The sequence below is a fragment of the Opisthocomus hoazin genome, chromosome Z, assembly GCF_030867145.1.
Source record: "Opisthocomus hoazin isolate bOpiHoa1 chromosome Z, bOpiHoa1.hap1, whole genome shotgun sequence".
NCBI lineage: Eukaryota > Metazoa > Chordata > Aves > Opisthocomiformes > Opisthocomidae > Opisthocomus > Opisthocomus hoazin.
The window spans coordinates 32792911-32811907 of record NC_134454.1 but is presented as its reverse complement, the minus strand read 5'-3'; the positions used below and the strand labels follow the sequence as shown (position 1 = coordinate 32811907).

General features: G+C 41.3%; 1 protein-coding gene across 13 annotated transcripts in view; it reads right to left on the bottom strand.

The window, feature by feature from the left end:
* The window catches only part of PTBP3 (polypyrimidine tract binding protein 3), a 58124-nt gene extending 39564 nt beyond the window's left edge, over nt 1–18560 (bottom strand). For 2 of the 13 annotated variants that reach the window (XM_075446891.1, XM_075446892.1), the window contains exons 1-4: nt 18489–18560; nt 16611–17652; nt 15042–15134; nt 10095–10128 (exon numbers count right to left, since the gene is read on the bottom strand). The gene's annotated coding sequence lies outside the window, so the exon portion shown is untranslated. The other 11 variants (XM_075446884.1, XM_075446882.1, XM_075446885.1 and 8 more) reach the window with 11 other exon arrangements.
* Nucleotides 18561–18997: the final 437 nt, after the last annotated feature.

The window sequence follows — 18997 nt, the reverse complement described above, 5'->3', positions numbered from 1 at the left end:
TAACACTGTGTGATTCTTCTTTCCTAAATATTGGTGAAGACATACGCAAACAATGTGAAGGCATGCAATTTAGCTACTTTAGTTAAAATATTTTCCTAAGAAGGCAAACTGCTGCTTTCAAATTTTAGAATGGAGAGTGGGAGAAGGCATATTAGTTGTCTGACTCATTTAATTGCAGAATCGAGTCTTTAAAAGATGTTGTAAATACTACTTAAATGTACCAAGAAAATCTGTATCTAACAATGTTACTATCCCATATACATAAGACTCTTACAACATTTGATCTGATGGATGAAACAGAGACAGATAATTGAACAGAAACCTAACAACTAATTCAGACTATAATTCAGAAATAACAGAAATGCATTCATACTAACACTGGAGATGAGTTTTCTGATGCAAAATCTTCAACAGAAGTAGACAGAATCACAGAATGGTAGGGGTTGGAAGGGATCTCTGGGGATCATCTAGTCCAACCCTCCTGCCGAAGCAGGGTCACCTACAGCAGGCTGCACAGGACCTTGTCCAGGCGGGTCTTGAATAGCTCCAGAGAAGGAGACTCCACAACCTCCCTGGGTAACCTGTTCCAGTGCTCCGTCACCCTCAGAGGGAAGAAGTTCTTCCTCATGTTCAGACGGAACTTCCTGTGCCTCAGTTTGTGCCTGTTGCCCCTTGTCCTTTCACTGGGCACCACTGAAAAGAGTCTGGCCCCATCCTCCTGACACCCACCCTTAACATATTTATAAGCATTTATAAGGTCCCCTCGCAGCCTTCTCTTCTTCAGGATAAACAAGCCCAGCTCCCTCAGCCTTTCCTTGTAGAAGAGATGCTCCAGGCCCCTCACCATCCTCGTAGCCCTCTGCTGGACTCTCTCCAGTGGCTCCTCATCTTTCTTGAACTGGGGAGCCCAGAACTGGACACAGTACTCCAGATGAGGCCTCACTAGGGCAGAGTAGAGGGGGAGGAGAACCTCCCTCAACCTATTGGCCACACTCTTCTTAACGCACCCCAAGACACCATTGGCCTTCTTGGCAACAAGGGTACGCTGCTGACTCATGGTCAACTTGTCATCCACCAGGACACCCAGGTCCCTCTCCACAGACCTGCTCTCCAGCAGGTCAGCCCCAAGCCTGTACCCATGGTATAGGACCCTGCACTTGCTCTTGTTGAATTTCATCAGGTTACTCTCTGCCCAAGTCTCCAGCCTGTCCAGGTCACGCTGAAAGGCAGCACAGCCTTCTGGGGTATCCACCACACCTCCCAGTTTGGTGTCATCAGCAAACTTGCTGAGGGTACATTCTAACTCTTCATCCAGGTCGTTGATGAAGAAGTTGAGTAAGACTGGGCCCAGTACTGACCCCTGAGGGACACCACTAGTTACCAGCCTCCAACTAGACTCAGCGCCGCTGATGACAACCCTCTGAGTTCTGCCATTCAGCCAGTTCTCAATCCACCTCACCGACCACTCATCCAGCCCACACTTCCTGAGCTTCCCTAGGAGGATGTTATGGGAGACAGTGTCGAAAGCCTTGCTGAAGTCGAAGTAGCCAACACCCACGGCTCTCCTCTGATCTACCCAGCCAGTCACGCCATCATAGAAAGCTATCAGATTGGTCAAGCAGGATTTCCCCTTGGTGAATCCATGTTGGCTGCTCCTGATAAACCTTCTTTTCCTCCACTTGCTTAGAAATGACATCCAGAACGAGCTGCTCCATCACCTTTCCAGGTATGGACGTGAGGCTGACGGGCCTGTAGTTCCCTGGGTCCTTCTTCTTGCCCTTTTTGAAGACTGGAGTGACACTGGCTTTTCTCTAGTCCTGAGGCACTTCTCCTGTTCTCCAGGACCTTTCAAAGATGATGGAGAGTGCACAGCAACAACACCTGCCAGCTCCCTCAGCACTCTGGGGTGCACCCCATCAGGGCCCATGGATTTGAAAGCTGCTCTGTTTAACTAAGACATATTTAAAAATTATTCAGTCATTGCATTAGCATTCCAGTTCATAGGTAAACTGAAAATATGAGAATGTACATATTACGTCAGTCCAAAAAAAGCTAACATTTCTAACAGGTGATACCCAGGAAAGACTTCAAGAAGAAAACAAGTGTACGACAATATTTGCTCAAAATATTATCCCAGAACCACACAAACCTATATGCACACAAACACAAGTTAGCTCAAGTAGAAAAAGCCACATGATACATATCCAAATGCAAGAATAAACATTAGAGATACGAACAACATATTAAACTCTTAAGTAAATGTGTTAATATAGTGTATTCTTCACAGTAATGATTTACACAACACAAGTCAACATCTAAGTAAAGGAAGAAGCATAAGTGACATTTATCTTCAAAACAATTCATCTGTGCGCAGAAAAAAATCATTTTAATCATGGTTTAAACTAGTCATTTTAAAACAACCCATTCTGAATGTCAATCAAATTTCTTTTTAGGGGAAAACTAACACCAATAATCAAATAACATATGCCTACAGCAGAAGTCACTGCAGAATTCACTGACTTCTAGACTGCCTTCCCAAATCATATCATAGATAGTCTCTAGAGAATAAGATTACATTACTGTACAGACCAAGCCCCAAGTAACAAACCTTAATATTTCTGGGACATACATTCCTTAGGCATTCCCTACAGGTTTTGATCTTCTGAAACAGATTGCAGGACTACACGATACAGGGATACACAGAAGATCAGAAAATGTTTAGAGATAAGGTTTTGTCTACTTATACAATACATGCATGTTTATCTCAATATTTTCGTAAAACGTAATTTCAAGCCCGCAATAATTCTAAGCGACCATTTTAACAAATGGTAAGTTGTTTTTCACAGTATGATGTGTGGGGAAAACCACACTTCTCCCCTTTTCAGAATACTAACACAATCTCCAAAATATTTACCAAAACCAAAACAAAAAGGCAGATGCTATTACAAAGGCTCAGAGCAAACTGGTAACAGTTTCAGCTTCATAAAACATAGATTTTGAAGTTCTGTCACAGTTAAGGTCAGGACAGATCAAACGCATTAGTCAGTATGCAACCACTGGTTTTTTATTCCTTCTGTGAAAGAGTAATTACTAATGCAAAGAACACTATAAAGTGTGTTGTTCTACAGAACACTACAGAAAAGTGCTTTTCACTGCTTCCCCCTTCCTTGCTGAAAGGAGCTGTGTGTACCTGAAGGTCAGGTTTACGGGCCTGCAACATCACCCTAATTACCTGGGTGATGTCAGCTCACTAGGCCACAGCATGTTCCTGCAACACCTCAGCAGCACTCATTCATCTGACAATAAGTAGTAGGATGTTACTCGCATCTTAAATTAACGCCTTCTGCAACAGTCTCCAGATCTTTATATATACAGGACTGCAACAGCCACAGTTAAGATTACAAGTGCTCCTGACAGTATGACCATGGGGAGAGCAAGGAGGTAGAACAAAGCATTAGTATTTGGACTTCAACCAGAGAATATGTCTTCACGATGTGTTTCAGCTGCAGTGGCTACACTGTGAGCAGTCTCAAGTACATTCCCACATCGATGCAGCACTTTGATTTCTACCTCCTGGTGAGTGTCTAGGTACTCTAGAAAACAAACATCATCACCCCCAGCTGGCGGGGGGCAGAGTCTCCCCTACTGGTTGTTCACCAAAGCCAGTTCTTCTTGGAAAGCGGCACAGGAGAAATCTTATGCTGGCAGGGCTGATGGTGTGAGGCCTTTCTCAGCCTCTCGGGGATGAGAAAGGATGAGGAGCAAGGAGCAGAGGGCAGTAACAAGGCCAGCAAACAGTGCCCTACCCCACAGTACCTAAGCAAGGCAAGCAGGGCAAGTGCAGGCATGGTAGTCAGGTTCAAAATCCAGATCCTCCATAGCAGCAAGGCAAGTCCACAGTCAAGCTGGGAAGTCAAGATCAGGTCCAGCGAGCACAATCAGCACCAGACACAGCACAGCTGCAATCCCACAGCAACAAGGCAGGACCCAGGTCAAGCCACAAGCCAGTTTGTGGGTCAGGTTCTGGACCAACGAAGTTCTCAGCCAGCCACAAGCATTGCTGTGATGGAGCTGCAGACAGGCACACACAGGACACAGCCTGGCCAGCATCTGAAGGCATGGGCCTGGGCTGAAATAGAGCCCATGGGCAGAGGGTGTGGGTGGAAGGCCCAGGCGAGGCTCATCAGGGTCATTAAGACCTTTTAGGGTACTCAGGGGCACAACAGTATCTTTATTCCTCCTTGGATTCACCTTCCCAGGTGGCTAACTCCTCGGTCATCCCTGACTGTCATTGGACATAGACCCCAGCCACTACAGCTCCCAGTTATACAACTCTAAGCTACTGGCACTCACATCCCAGCACTGTAATTGTGAAGTCAGTTGGTTTTCTGCTACTCCTCATTTATAATCAGTGTTTAGATCGCTATTTAAGGGTTATGAGGTTCCAGTTTCTCACATCATTAGCGTTTTCGAGACTTTTCAGCCCTTCTAGCAGAATCCACAGCAAGAACGACCTCTTCACATGGATGTCAGGAGAGAAAAAGTAAAGATACATGGCTCAGAGCGCAGCCACACAGCCTTGACTCCTATTTCTTCACGCTGCTCCTTAAGGAACACACACTGCTCCTCCCCTTCTCCCCCCAGGAAGCACAGCGTTATACCATGGATGCCCCACACAGTGTAAGCAGGATTTGCAACGCTTGCTGTATACTGGGAGGTGCTGAATGATGACAGAAAACAGGGAAGGGAAAAAACTTAAAACTCCATTTGTTACTGTTTTACATATTTCAAGGTGTTAGTGCTATGTTATATACACTACTAAAACACCGTATCAAGTAGGAATTAGTGTTATCCTACATCAAATACTGACACATCATACTGAATAGCAGCCAGCATTACCGCAGGTATGAGTTAGCATCCACTTTGTACACTGTTAGCGCACGTCGCATGGGAGTACTAAGTACACTTCCCGCCATACCCCTGGCTCGTCTCCTCCCAGAGAGCTAGCCCGGCAGCTCCAAGCGCTCTCAGCTTCATGGACATCCAGACAGCACCACTGCTGTACCATCTACTTTTCACAGTCCAAAACTGCCTTCAGATCCTGCACCTGACACCTGCTTTTTGTGAATGGCATGGTTTAGGTCAGGACAGACTAAACACTGGCATTAATTAGTATGTAATAACTGGATTCATGTGAAGGAGTGTGGCTTTTTTTTTTTTGCCTCTGCAAAAGTGTGATTACTAATGCAAGTAACACTACAATGTTACAGAAAAGTGGTTCTGCCTACTTCCCCTTTCCTTGCTGAAAGGAGCAGTGGGCATCGGAAGGACTAAGGTGCTGAGTGTGTCTCCTCCAGCCATACAAGCTCAATCCTGGAGGTCCTCCATGGTCAGGTCTCCCTGAAAACAGAGGACAATACCTCGACCCTTCAGGGTGAGATGGATGATGTTTACAAAGGGAGAGCATCTTCCAGATTGTTTGATATTTACATGTTGGTGGACCTCTTTGAGCTGTTACTTGTGGATTGGTGGAGTGTGTCACTGAGCAAATATTCCTATGTAAGTTCAGTTTGACCTTAATTACACCTTCATTTTTTCCCATTACCTACCTGATGATGCTTTATTTAACCAAAGTCCCATCCTTAACACCTATGTAGCAATATAAGAGAGGTCAAACTGTGGACATAAAAGATCACTCTAATTAACCAAGTCAGCTCAGGAGGCCAAGACATATGCTAGCTGTGGCTCATGAACCGGCAATCAAGAAAAACTAATTAGTACAGATGCTGAAATTCCATGAAATCTGCACACGGAAAACCACAACTATTTATCATCTTGAAACTCCTATGTGGATTATTACAAGCAGTAGGCTACCACACAGGTATTCTGTTTTCTCTGAACTACGCCTGCTGCTACTATTCAAAGCTGCTTCGGATTTACCATATTTTACAATTCTTACACCAAGTCTTACGATATTCCTTCATTGCAACTACAGATGAATATAAACAAATAATACATGGCATGAAAACCTACAAACATTTCATGGACTTGAGACTATTTGAGAAGAAATCAACTAAGAATACGTTTTCCACAATTTCAATGTTAAACAAAGCCATCAAATGGGAAAGAAAACATTAACAAAATATTCCTTTCTATACAAAGGCACCACCAATTTTCAGTTATTATAAACTATCAATGACTACTCTCCCTTGAACAGAATTCCAGAAAGATGAATTCTTGTTTAGCATTCTAAATCTACAAATGCCCTTTTGAAGGGTCCAATATTACAATAAAAAACAACTTGATTACTAAATGCATTAAAATGATAGTCTGTCAAATTGGAGGCCAGAGATACATCCCCAGGAAAGATACTTCAAATCCTGCTCTCCTAGTGATGATACCCTACAAGACAACTTGGGGGACTCCATGCTGGGCTCAAACATGCAATGGAAGACTACCTACAGAAAGTAAAGTCTGCCTCTTCCACCTTCTGCGATAGTGCTTATATGTAGTAGAAAGTGGGTTTGGTATCCCAGGTTTACTGGTTTAGTCGGTTATCCCAAGTTAATCCTCTTTCTCCCCTTCTCCTGGAAGTTACCCTGCAGTTGTCTTTACAAATTTAAGAGTGAAGCTCATTGTTTTTCACATCCAAGAGTCTACAAAGGACTTCAAATATATACATAGACTTCTACTGGACAGTTGAATTAATGTGAAAAGTTATTAAGCAACATTTTCAATTGTTAAAAGCACCACTACCATTCCCATTTTTTGTAACATGGAAAATAATAATCATTGATAAAAAGCTAAGAAATAATATTCCCTGAGCCATTTAACTTTTCAGCTGAAGGTATTTATCCACTTTAAAAGAGTTAATCGTTTTCAGAGAACTGCCTAGCTACCCTAGTAAGTTAAAATTCAAGTAAAATAGACTCAGCATGTTAGTTTGGGCTCAGATGAAGAAAGCTCTATGCAGACTACCAACACAATGAATTTCACAGTCTCTAATGCTCCTGGACAAGATCCTTGACATTTTAAATAGAAACATCAACTCTCAAGGTATTCTAAATCTGGAAGTATCATACAGTACACTCCTCTGCTTTGTATTATGACATAAACACTGAATTTTCTACCCCTTAACGTCTGCAAAATTGTGTAAGTGTGGGAGCAAGAGAACAACAGTAGGTTATTCCACAGAATTGTTTTTCATTTGTTTTCTCTTCTATAAATAATAATTTGCCTTTTACTCTGTACCTTGTGATAAAAGCATGATAAAACCAGTCAGGACCACAGCTTGATAAATATATCATTACCATTGCTTTCTGTTCCCAATCCTGGCAACTACTCATGGAGGCAAGTCAATATTAACTTCCACTTTAGTTTTTGCTGCCTTTAACAGAATGACACACTTTCCTGTTTCCCACAGATTTTGGAACTACTGTTCATGTAAGACTGTTTTAATGGTTTGACATACAAAGCAAACTAAGGACAGATTAACTCTCATCAATTTACTCCTAGTACAGCAAGTAGAATTCAGCCGTGTTCTGCCACTATTACTGATCTGAAGGACAAGCAAAGGGAAACTATTATCTGTATCTGTCACAGAACAGCATCACACAATCTCAGGAACTGACTTATGACTCTTTTGTATCACTATTAGACAATATATATGGGATATAAGACCACACATGAGGAACCAAACAATCCAAAAACCAAAGGAGTCTCAAAATTAAAAATGTTAAGTAACAAAGTGATCTGCAGATCAGTTTTTAACATAGGTTGTTCTCCCCTCCCTGACAGATTGAATTTATATAATAAAACAAGTGTGTTCTGTGCACTGCAGCATTTTCTTTTTAAGAATATTTTATTAGGAAATATGACTTCAGAAAATTCAGCAATTCGCAGACTCCAGGAGGGACAGACATATTACCAAAAGCCTCTTCCACACTTCTTACATATGCAACACTTCACACGCTAATTCAGCTTTCAATAAGACTGAACAGATTCATTTGAAAATAATTAATCTGAAGGTCAGAATAACAATTTACATCTTGCGCATCTGTGTTGCTTCCGTTTCCGGTGTACTAATAGTGCCTATTCATACTTCAAGCAACTAAAACAACACTCATTAAAAAGTTAATTTCTCGAATTTATTGAGGTGCATTTGCATTTAGAGAAAATAATATCCTTGTTACTGCAGCAAAGCAAAAAGGTTTCTGGTTTGTACACTAGGAGAACTGCTAAGCGAGCATCACCAATATCAAAGACGTTTACTTCTTCCTAACCATACTAGGGTCTCAGTATAAGCATAGTAAAATGTAAGGTCCAACTATTGCTTCACTAAGTTTGCACAAATGTGTGTGAGCAGGAAAAGTGAAAATGACAAATGACACCATTTCTGCATCAGAGAAGTTTACACTCAAATGACAAGATGGTGCAGAACTGCATTGTAACCTACGGTACAACAGGAGTTCACAGCTGAAGTTGGCATGAGCCAAACGTAGGTATCAGTCTAACAGTTTGCTGTTCACTTAAACCGAACAATAACGTGACACATCACAGACTTTTCTGACTACATTTCTTTTATTAATAAGAGAAAATACATTCCCAGTAATGCTAAGTCTGCATCCAGATGTACAGACATCTTTATACTTCCAGCTGTCATAATTAAGACTGACTACTTCAGAATTTAAAATAGGATACACCCTTACTCAATGTGTCAAATCTGCATTTTGATGAACTAAGTCCAAAACAGACATCACAACCAGATGCCACAGGTCAGAACACTGTAACTTTATATACTTTGCATTTATGCTGGATCCAGGGCAAGAACATAAGGAAACAATATTTTCCTCTTGAAATTCTGTATGTCCGTCAATATGCTATCTGAAGATGACAGGAAGTAAATAATTAACTTATGAGAGAAATTACAAACTCCCTATAGCAATCATGCCTTTCTAGAGATTCACTTACTACAGAAGCTTTTCTCCTCTTCTAGATTCTTTGCTCTAACATATGATGTCCAGACTGTTCAGCTAAATTAGGTACCTGGGAGAGGCTGCAGTACAGCAAGGGCAACAAAGCAGTAAAATCAACTACCATCAACAAAAGCAACCTTGAGCATGTCATTATCAAGAGCTGTAAAATTAGTGTGGCAAGTTAATTTTTTTAAATGAACATAAAACTCATATTTTCGTTCTTGAGGTATTAAATACCTCCAATTAATATGAAGGCTTTAAAATCATCCTAAAGGACAAGAACACATACACAACTGTGAATGCTCCAGAGACCAAGCAGGCATCGTGACACAGAAGCAGAGGTTCCTTTCAAACTGTGCATCAAAAAGAAGATGACAGCTTTTCTTTGTAGTATCCCCACTGATCTACGATTTCCAATAATGTTGTTTTCTGATAGTTTAAATACAAACTTTACAAGCCATAAAGATTAATGACTATGCCTCCTAGTTAGTCATATATGAAGCTCAAAATTTACGTTTTCTTCATGAGTTAATACTGGCTTTTTGTTTCAAGAGAAAGTTACTTCAACATGTTCTTTTGAAATATATTCCTTCTTCAAACAATCAAAAGGACACTCAGCACAATCCCTACTAAAATCTTCATCCTAATTCTTAATAAGCAATTGAAGGTGTGGGCATGTGTGCAAGTGAACACTACACAGAATGCAGCCCTGTACAATGAGAACATACTTTGCCTTAAGCTTTTTTCATGTGAAATCACAAATGTATCTGTACGATGTCACCTTGTGTATAGTTTTGCGCCATTTTATACTTTACTATGCACAAGTCAGATCTCTACATGATATAAACATACAGTAACCTAAATGAACTACTAGTAAGCCGTTTCTTTTGAATTTGGGCAGAAGAAAATTTACTAGCCTTATAAAGTACAAGAGTGCTATTACTGGATAATCTGGTTAATAATTTATTATTATTAAAGGTTAAAATTGAGAAAGAAATACAGCTAAGAAACAGAACAAAAATTAGAGGCTTATGACTATCAATATGGTATCAGGATAAAACAGGAAGGGTTATAATAAAAGTAACAAGTGTATGCAAAACGCCATAAAAAGACTCCTACCTTTAAAATGACCGCTAAAAAATCTGCAATGACCCTGCAGGGAAAAAATTGAAGCGAGAAAATGGAAGATATTAGCAAATTATTGCAAAGGTAATGGTAAATAAGCTAAAAGAAGACAGAAAAACATTGTTATAAAAGTAAAAATACAATGAGTTGTAGATTTTTTTTTCTTTTGCAAAGGAAACAGTTTAACAATGAACAGCATGGAGAAAAAAAGAAAAATACTACCAAGAATACAATAACAATCCATAAATTATGTACAAAATTTCTGTATGAAACACACCCTTTTTACCCTTCATTTTTAACCCTAGCTCCTCCTGAAAACAGAAAAACACATAAACAGGATTCCAGGATACAGTGTTTATCAGTAGCAATACTCTGTAGCATGAAAGGCATCTACTTTTGCTACTTCGACTTCTGTTGTTCTGCAGAACTAAATATACCTAACTGTAACTTAGTTTAAGAAAATAGTATCTGGGGAAAAAATTCTCACTTCCCGTGCATTCAAAAACCAGCATGGATTCATAGGCAGATACCAAAAATATTTGTCTCTTAGCTGATCATTTAATTTAAAAACCTGAAACTACTTTTTCTAACTTGCAATTTTTCAGAGCTTTACAAATTGTCTAAAAAAAAAAAAAAAAAAAGAAAAACCACACCCATTCTCAGTTTAAGCATAACACTCATTTTGGATTATTTGCCTTTTGAGTATTTAATTTTTGGTTTCACATTTCAAGCTTTTATTCACAACAACTAAAGCCAGAAATTTTTTATTTTTTAAAAGGAAGATTCATGTTCTCAAATAATCACATAACTCCAGGACTAAAAGCTCTAAGAATTGCACTCTTGAAGTCAAGTGGTTGGAAAGTAATAAAAGCCTGCATGATTATGTACATCACATAAACTAAATATTACTTGAATAAGCTCTTATCCTAACAGATGAAAGATTTGCTTCAAGGTCAACAATAGAGTATAATACGTCTATTCACAAAATGAATTTTCTATTACTACTTAATATCTTCTAGGAAAGCAGTGCTGTATGCAGGAAAAACTGGTCACACCTATGATACCTACAGTTCTTGTCCTCTCCATCTTATCTGTGTTTTGTTTCCTCCCCCCTTCCTTAGCAATGTTCCTTATCAGTTTCTCAATGCACGACACTTTCTTATGCAATGGTCTCTGTTCCTCAGCCCAACGCTCATCTGTTGGAATAATTTGTAATAAACTAGCTACTTTAAGAATTATCCTTTAGATTAAAGCTTCAGTATTAAAAGCCATACTCTCAGATGGTCTGGAGACTCAGCAGACAGCACAGCATTAATATAAGCCTATTTTTGCTTACATCCTCCCCTGTATCCAGAAAGCCCACGCCTTTCATTTAAGTGAATGCTCCAGCTTTTCAGTATATATGGACAAGCTCTACTTCTTTCTTTTTCCCTCTCCTAAACACCACCAGTCACATAAAATGAACTTTTCCCTTCAGTTTTACTTCACAATAATACACCCTCTAACAGTCTTAATTTCTTCCATCTCTCAACAGAATGCACAAGTTAGTTGACAAAATAATGATTTTCCCTGATCAAAGTATACTGTGATTTCGCAGTAATACTAAAATATTTTTACTATTAAGTGTGACTTCTTTAATTTCAACCCTACCTTTCTGCTTACAAACATAGAACCAGCTATGGGAGAAATATGATTCTGGGAAGAAAATCTATGAAGCAAATACAACTGCTGAATTTTATTAATATTTAAATCCATGCATCTTGTTAATACTGTCCGTGTTTTATAAAATACTGGTAACTAAATGAGTTACTATCTTTGGGAATTGTACCACTTTAAATTAGATTGCTTTGGTTAAACATCAAGTTATTAGCACTCAGTAGTCTACAACCCAGTTTTCATCTAGGCTTGGATTGCATGTATTGAGAACTCTGGATCCTGCTGAGACCTGGCTTTTTTCTTGTCATGTGCTATGAGTCCCTCTCGCTACCTTTTAAGGTACACACTGAAACAGCAACTAGTGCTATGATAAAGAGCTCCTCCAAGCGAACATTGTCCACAACACGCTAGGCTACGCACGTCATGAGTGTGTACTAAAAATGTCAATTTTGTACACAAAACAGATAAACCCTATAGCTCCAAAATAAAGCTCACAAAAATAAAAAACTCCCAATGAATCATAATCTTGTTCCTTGATGATTCGATGACAAAGACAGTATTTTTGTTATTACTGTCCATTCCTCAGCCCTACAGAGAGCAACCATTAGACACCAAAAACAAGCCACAGAGCGCAGATGCAGTAGGGGAACACAGCATAGACTGAACAATCTTTGCCTTTACATAGAAGTCCCATTAGTGTATATGCACATAAACATACACACATACACTTGAGACTTATTTTACGTGATGGTAGGACAGAAATTGCCTTTAGCAGTGCCATTAGCAAACCAATTTCCCTACAGAAAGTATGTTACAGGATCCTGCAGATAAGACGTAGCAATAAAAAAATTATTTTCAACCTACTTTTACATTTTAAAAGCACTTAAATTCATTTCTATACATTTTTTTCTATTTAGAAAATATAGCCACCCTACATACACAAGCTCTATTTCAATAAATTAAAAATCATGTACTAGTGGATAAAGCAGCATTGTATAGAATAATAGGAAGTTCTACATAAACTTGATCTTCTTCAGTGACAGACTTACGTAACACTTCCAGACTCATGACAACTACGACAACTCAGTTTCTGAAGCAACAAATAGCTGCTTTTAATCTGGAAAAAAAAAATCTAGAACTGCACATGATTACACACACTAATTTATTTTTTTATCAGGAAGTGATGCTTATATGCATTGACCCTTCTTTAAACACTACTTTAGCTTATGTCTTAAGTTGACCTATAAGACTGGACAATGTATGTAGTTTTGCCACCCATACCTTCACTCACACTTTGGTACCCCATCCCTATAAACACTCGGTTTTCTGGAGGAGAAAGACCAAGGGAAAAAAAAATAAATTAAAAAAGCCAGACAGCTCAAGAGACTGTAGATGTCTGCGGTTTGTACTCACCTTCTGAAACGGAACACTTTTTTAAAGAGTGTTTTATTACATAGAAACAAGTTTGCTAGCACTGACAGAAATCAAACGAAAAAGGAACAGACCACTGACTTTTGAGTTCAGGAAGTCTCCTCCACAGAAACCAAGTTTTGCATTCCACCACATCCAATGTCTTATACTGTGCACTGAATAACTCCACAAAAAAATCATTACAGATATCAAAGCGACTGCTTTGGGAGAAGACAGGTAACTGAAATAAGGGGGAAGGAACATATATGAAGCTACAGTAATTTTCCTGGTAACGTAAGATCAGAACAAATAGCTTGTCTGTATACATGGAGCAAGAAAGAGAAATTAGAGAATAGAAAACAGAAACTTGTGAACTGACAAACATAAAAAGAGTAAGAAAATTAATGCACTATAGCCAGTAGTAAAATGAGAAAAATCAAGCAACAAAAAACCCACAGAAATGGAACCAGAAAGAAAATCCTGATAAAGTTGAGCAAAGCTAAGCAGTAAAAGAAGGCCTGACAAAACCAAGAGGGATTACGTGTAATTTCTGAATTAAACTAAGTCTCCTGGCAAATTTACAAGTCTGCAAAATACTCAGATATTACATTAATTTGCAGTGGTCTTTGGGGTCAATGTGGCAGCATGCATTTCACAGTGACTGCCCAAGAGTACTGCAAGTTCTTCTAGCCTAGAAAATGTTATGGTTAAAAGGCTGAAGGCATATGGAATCATAGCATCATTTAGGTTGGAAAAGACCTTTAAGATACGTGAGTCTGTATCTCACAAAGTGTTGAAGCGTAGTTTACACACTCAGATACAGTCTTCCAAGTATGTTGTCACAAAGGACAAGTGCATAAACATGCTTTGAATCCTACCTTTAAAGACGTCTCTGGCCTTTTCCAAAGTATTGCAGTCTAGGAATTGTCTAGTAAGCAAGAATCAAAAGTTGGAGCAATATTCTTAAGAAAAGCACTGCAAGGTGCAGTAGAACAGATCTGCAGTGGCCTGCTCCTCGTTACAAACGGAAGTTATTTCACATCTTTTTCACGTGCCACGGCACACACAGATACCATGCCACCGACAGACAAGAAAAAAGGGTTGCCAGTCCCTGATTTCTTCATAAGGTCTGATGCCAAACCAGAAGGCACAGTAAGATTTGATTTCTGCCTATACCCAAACTGTGTTTGGATCACCCTCAACCCCATGGCTAACACAACCCACCTCCCAAGGATAGTAATGTTTTGTTTAAATGGTAAGATCCTAGGAGGGAGTGCTGACCCCACCACACACTTGTGCACAGTACACACTCTTGCACAGAGTGCAAGTATGCAAACATCATTTTGATTCCTTTGCTTCTGGTATTCACTATTGAGATAGAATGAGCTGTCTTCTCCTTGACTTTAAATGCCACTATAATACACCATGTCTTTTAATGAATGAGAATGGTAGCAAGTTCAATTACTTGTAGTACAGTGTAATTAAAGTTAATTGCAAAGATAACAGATTATTGAATCATGTGAGCATTCTGGCTTTCACAGGAAATTTAGGGTGTGGTTTCCTGGTCAGTTCAAGCCTATGTCAGGCTGCAGTGAGGAGAGGCAATCCTGTCCTTCCACACCCTTGTGTTTTCACAGCTCCCCCTGCAGTGACTGACAACTTCAAGGCAGTATGGTACCAGAATAATTTACTATGCAGTTGACTCACGACAATTGCCACACCACGAGGGAGGCACAGATGCATGCTGCTGTGGAGGGTGCTGTGCTTTTGGCAACAGTCCTGAGCTTGAAGAACTTTAGCTAACAAGGGAACAGCAAGAGCAGGGAAGAGTGGTATCAACACAAACAGACAAAATGCTTTCTGCTTTTCACCTACCCACTCTGCAACACAGTGTCAAAAATGCTGGCTCTTACTCCAGCTTAAAAGTCACATCCACAGACAGGAAAAGATAGGCTCTCTTCTCACACGCTGAAATGAGGAAGAAAAAAAAAAAAGTATCTCAAACGTAGTCTTCCATAAAGATCAGACAGCACAAAATGAAATTAAAAGTATGAACGATATACAATGGTAAAAAGCAGAAAAAACGAAAGCAAGAGTGGAATTCTGTGTGACAGTGAATGAGTGCAAAAGAAAAGAATTAAGAAGTGCTCCTTGAAACTGTGGCTCCAGGCAAACTTTTAGTACGTAACCAACTCTTGTCCTCACGCTTTGATTCAGTATTATGTTTAATCAGGGTATCCTTTAATAGAAAGTCAACCTAGACACACTTGTGCTTATCACTTAATACCTTCAGAGATGCTTCAGCTAGCACAGGATCAGTTCTACAGAAAACTTCGTAAATACCCCCTGGTAGGACTCGGCATACTTAACTGCTAATCTCTCCTCCACAGGGTACCTAAGCAGATCAATTTTCTTGATTATAGACCAAATAAAATAGATCATCCTTTGACAACTGGTAAAGAAACAACAAGATTGACTTATATTTTGCTATCTTCATGTTTGCAAGCGTGTCAGATGATTCCCATTTCTCATTATATCAGATATTAATAGCAAACAAGTTTTTTCAGTGAACAGCAAGCTCAAAAGTGTTGATAATTCCATTCATGCTAGGCCTGCATTAGGTATTTTTCACAAGCATATAACTCAAACTGGGTTAGAAACAGATATTGATGGAGGAACTACATACAGGAAAGCGTAAGGTACGTAATTCTACTCTATGTAGAATACAAATCCGAAAAAGGCTTGTGAGCCAGAAACCTAAGGATAATGATGTGCAAGTGGCTGATGTCTGTTTAAGAGCGTTAAAATTATCTTGCAGAATTCAGAAGCCTTGTTAAACCTGAAGATTTATTCTGGTACTCGAGTGGCTGAATTTAACTTGCAAATACAAATTCAGCTGCTCTGTTTATTGTTGTTCCTGATTTTTTCCTCTTACTAACCCACACAGAAGCCACTAACCTCAGTTAAAGAAAAATACACATCTGTTTACATATCTGGGCTGCCTTCTTTAGTCTAAAAAAAATTACAGTTCTTACCATTACTAGTTTATTTTAATCAGTTTAACTCAAATCACATTTTCCTCCAAATGCAATAATCCTAAATATAGAGCCAATTTCTTTGCCACAAAAGAGTGACATCTTTACAGCTTTCTAGAGAATTTTCCTGATCCAAATAAAAATGGTTTCTCTGTGTTTACCTTTACGTATTCTTATCCCCACTAAATACAAGTTTTGGATCTAAATTAGCCTCAGTATCCCATACAAACAAATTAATCCCTGCATTTAATTTCCATATTAGGGCAAATGAAGTGTAATTTTACTTCTTTTACTCTTCCTATCTTGAAGAGTGTTTAACAAAAGTCACAAGCTGATTTATGAAAAGTTTTAACTTGTTTTACTTCAAATTCTTCATGCTAGGGCAGTTTTAACCAATCATGGTTACAACCTTTATGAAAATTAAAAACCGAACAGATGGCAGAAGAAACTCCTCATACTGGTTGAAAGAGAGCAGGGAGACGATACGAACAATACACTCAGTTTAGATAGCAACTCCACAACCTAAAAGAAAAAAAAAATTGTGTTTTCAAGTGGATTAAAAGAAAAATAGAATTGTATGTTCCTCATAAGCACATTTGACAAATTAAAAAAATAATTCTCACTCCAGTGACAACTTTCTTAATTTTCCTTTGAAGTTTTTAAAAAAGTAGTTTCAAAGCAAATGTGCAACAAATGCTCATCACAGCAAAATCACTCATTACATTTTTTAATCAAGTTCTCCAAAAAGATACTTCCTAACACTATTTGTTTTGTGATTATCAGCTTTCATACAAGTATTCTTGTCATCTGGCCTTCCTACCAAGGCTTCCACCACAGCAGTGTTAAAAGATGTCAGAAAAGTTTGGGCTGCACTTCTTTAAGTCATCAGAAAGGAAAAAAAAAAAAAAAAAAAAAAACATAAAACAACAGTCTTCCTAACTTCTGTTTCAAAATTCCTAGATTTCAAGAACAGTTAATATTTTACAGGTCACTGAGGTAGAGGATGCACTTTATGTTAGGGGTATCTGTGTTTCCGCATGAAGTTAGAAGCAGTAGAAGAAGCAGTAGAAGAAGAAAAAGTATTTTACTGACATTAGGCATAATTAGTTTCCTGGGATAGCTGAATTTCCCAGCACGGTCAAACTTCCCCAGCTTTGGATTTTGAGATACCAATAGGCAAAGGTAAAAAACACCAGCAATCACGTTTGCACTGAAAAAGTGGTGAGGCAAGTCAGCAGTACACAAAACGTACCTGGTTTTATTACCTAGTTTCAAGTTCAGAAACTTTATTAAGAGATACCGGAGAAGTCAGTGTACACCCTGCTACCCCGGCAAGGGGAGCGCAATACTCCAAACTTGCTGGAAATAACTTTTTCTCTTCTGCCGACCACTTAGTGTATAAACTTCATCACTGCAACAAGTTACCACGTACTCAAGGCCTTCGGTGAGGTCTACAGAAATGCATTTGGGGCTATGTCAACAACCATTCTGACCAGTGATTAACTTTGCGGAACAGGCGCCAACCAGCCCACTTCCACCGCTGCCGACCACCCCCCACACCCCCCCGGACCCGAGGCGCAGAACTTCCAAGCCACCCCACGAACTTCCCGTCCCCAAAAGCCCCCGACGGGGCCGTTTCACCCGTGCAGAGGTGTAACCCCGCGGCACGGCCACAGCCCCGCCGGGCAGCCCTCCCCCAACCCCGAGCCCGACCGCCGCGGCCGCCCCGGCCCCCGCTCCCTGCATCGGGGCGGGGAGGACGCGCACCCAAACCCCACCGGGACAGGGGAAAGGAAAAAAAAAAAACCAAATAAATTAAAAGAAGGAAAAAGGGATAGAAAAGGAGAGAAACCCGCGCGCCTCGGATACCACAGAGCTCCCGGCGGCAGCGCGCGCTCCCTCAGCTCCAGGCCGGCCGCGGCTGCCGGGTTCCTCTTTCCTGCAGTACCTGGCGGTGCGGCCCGCGGCAATATCGCCTCGGGAGCCCGGCCCCTCTCCGGTACCCACCTTTCCCTCCGCCGGGGGCGGGGGTTACCTCCCCCGGCCCCCCTCTCCCCACCCCCGGCGCCGCAGCGCGCCGCTCCGAGGAGGGAGGAGGAAGGAGCCGGCCCGGCCCGGCCCGGCCCAGCCCCCCGCCCCCGGAGGCCGCGCCCCGCCCCGCCCCGCCAGGTGAAGCTCTCAGGGGAACGCCGACCCCCGCGGTAAACAGTGGCCGCGCACCCCCTCAGTGCGGCCCGGCCCCGGCGGCAAGGGCTACCGCGGCCCAGCCCCGGCGGCAGGTACCAACCCGTCCATGGCCCACCCGGGGGCAACGGCGCCAAGCGCGCTTGACAGGCAGCGGCCGCCGCCGGGGCCGCCCCACCCCTCCGCCCCCGCCCCGCCTCTCCGCCGCGGCGCAGGCGCACTGAGAGGTGGCGCCCGGCGGAGGGAGCTGGAGAGCGCGCGTGCGCGACGGCGGGCGCGCTCCCGACCCGACTTCTCTAAGCCGCCGGGCGTTCGTCGCGCATGCGCGGTGCGGGCTCCGGGCGGTCTCACTGGGTGGGCGGCGGGTGGGGAGTTCGAGTCCTGCGTTGTCTCTCAGGTGCCGCTTTGTCCTCCTGCCCCGGGGGTCCTGGGGAAGCTCGGGGAGGCCGGAGGCCGCTGGCGGGGGAGAGGGATTTCGGGTGGGCCGGCTGCGAGCTGAACGGGTCCAGAGGAGGGCAGCGAAGATGATCTGAGGGCTGGAGTACCTCTGCTACGAGGACAGGCTGAGGGAGTTGGGGCTGGAGAAGAGAAGGCTCTGGGGTGACCTTACAG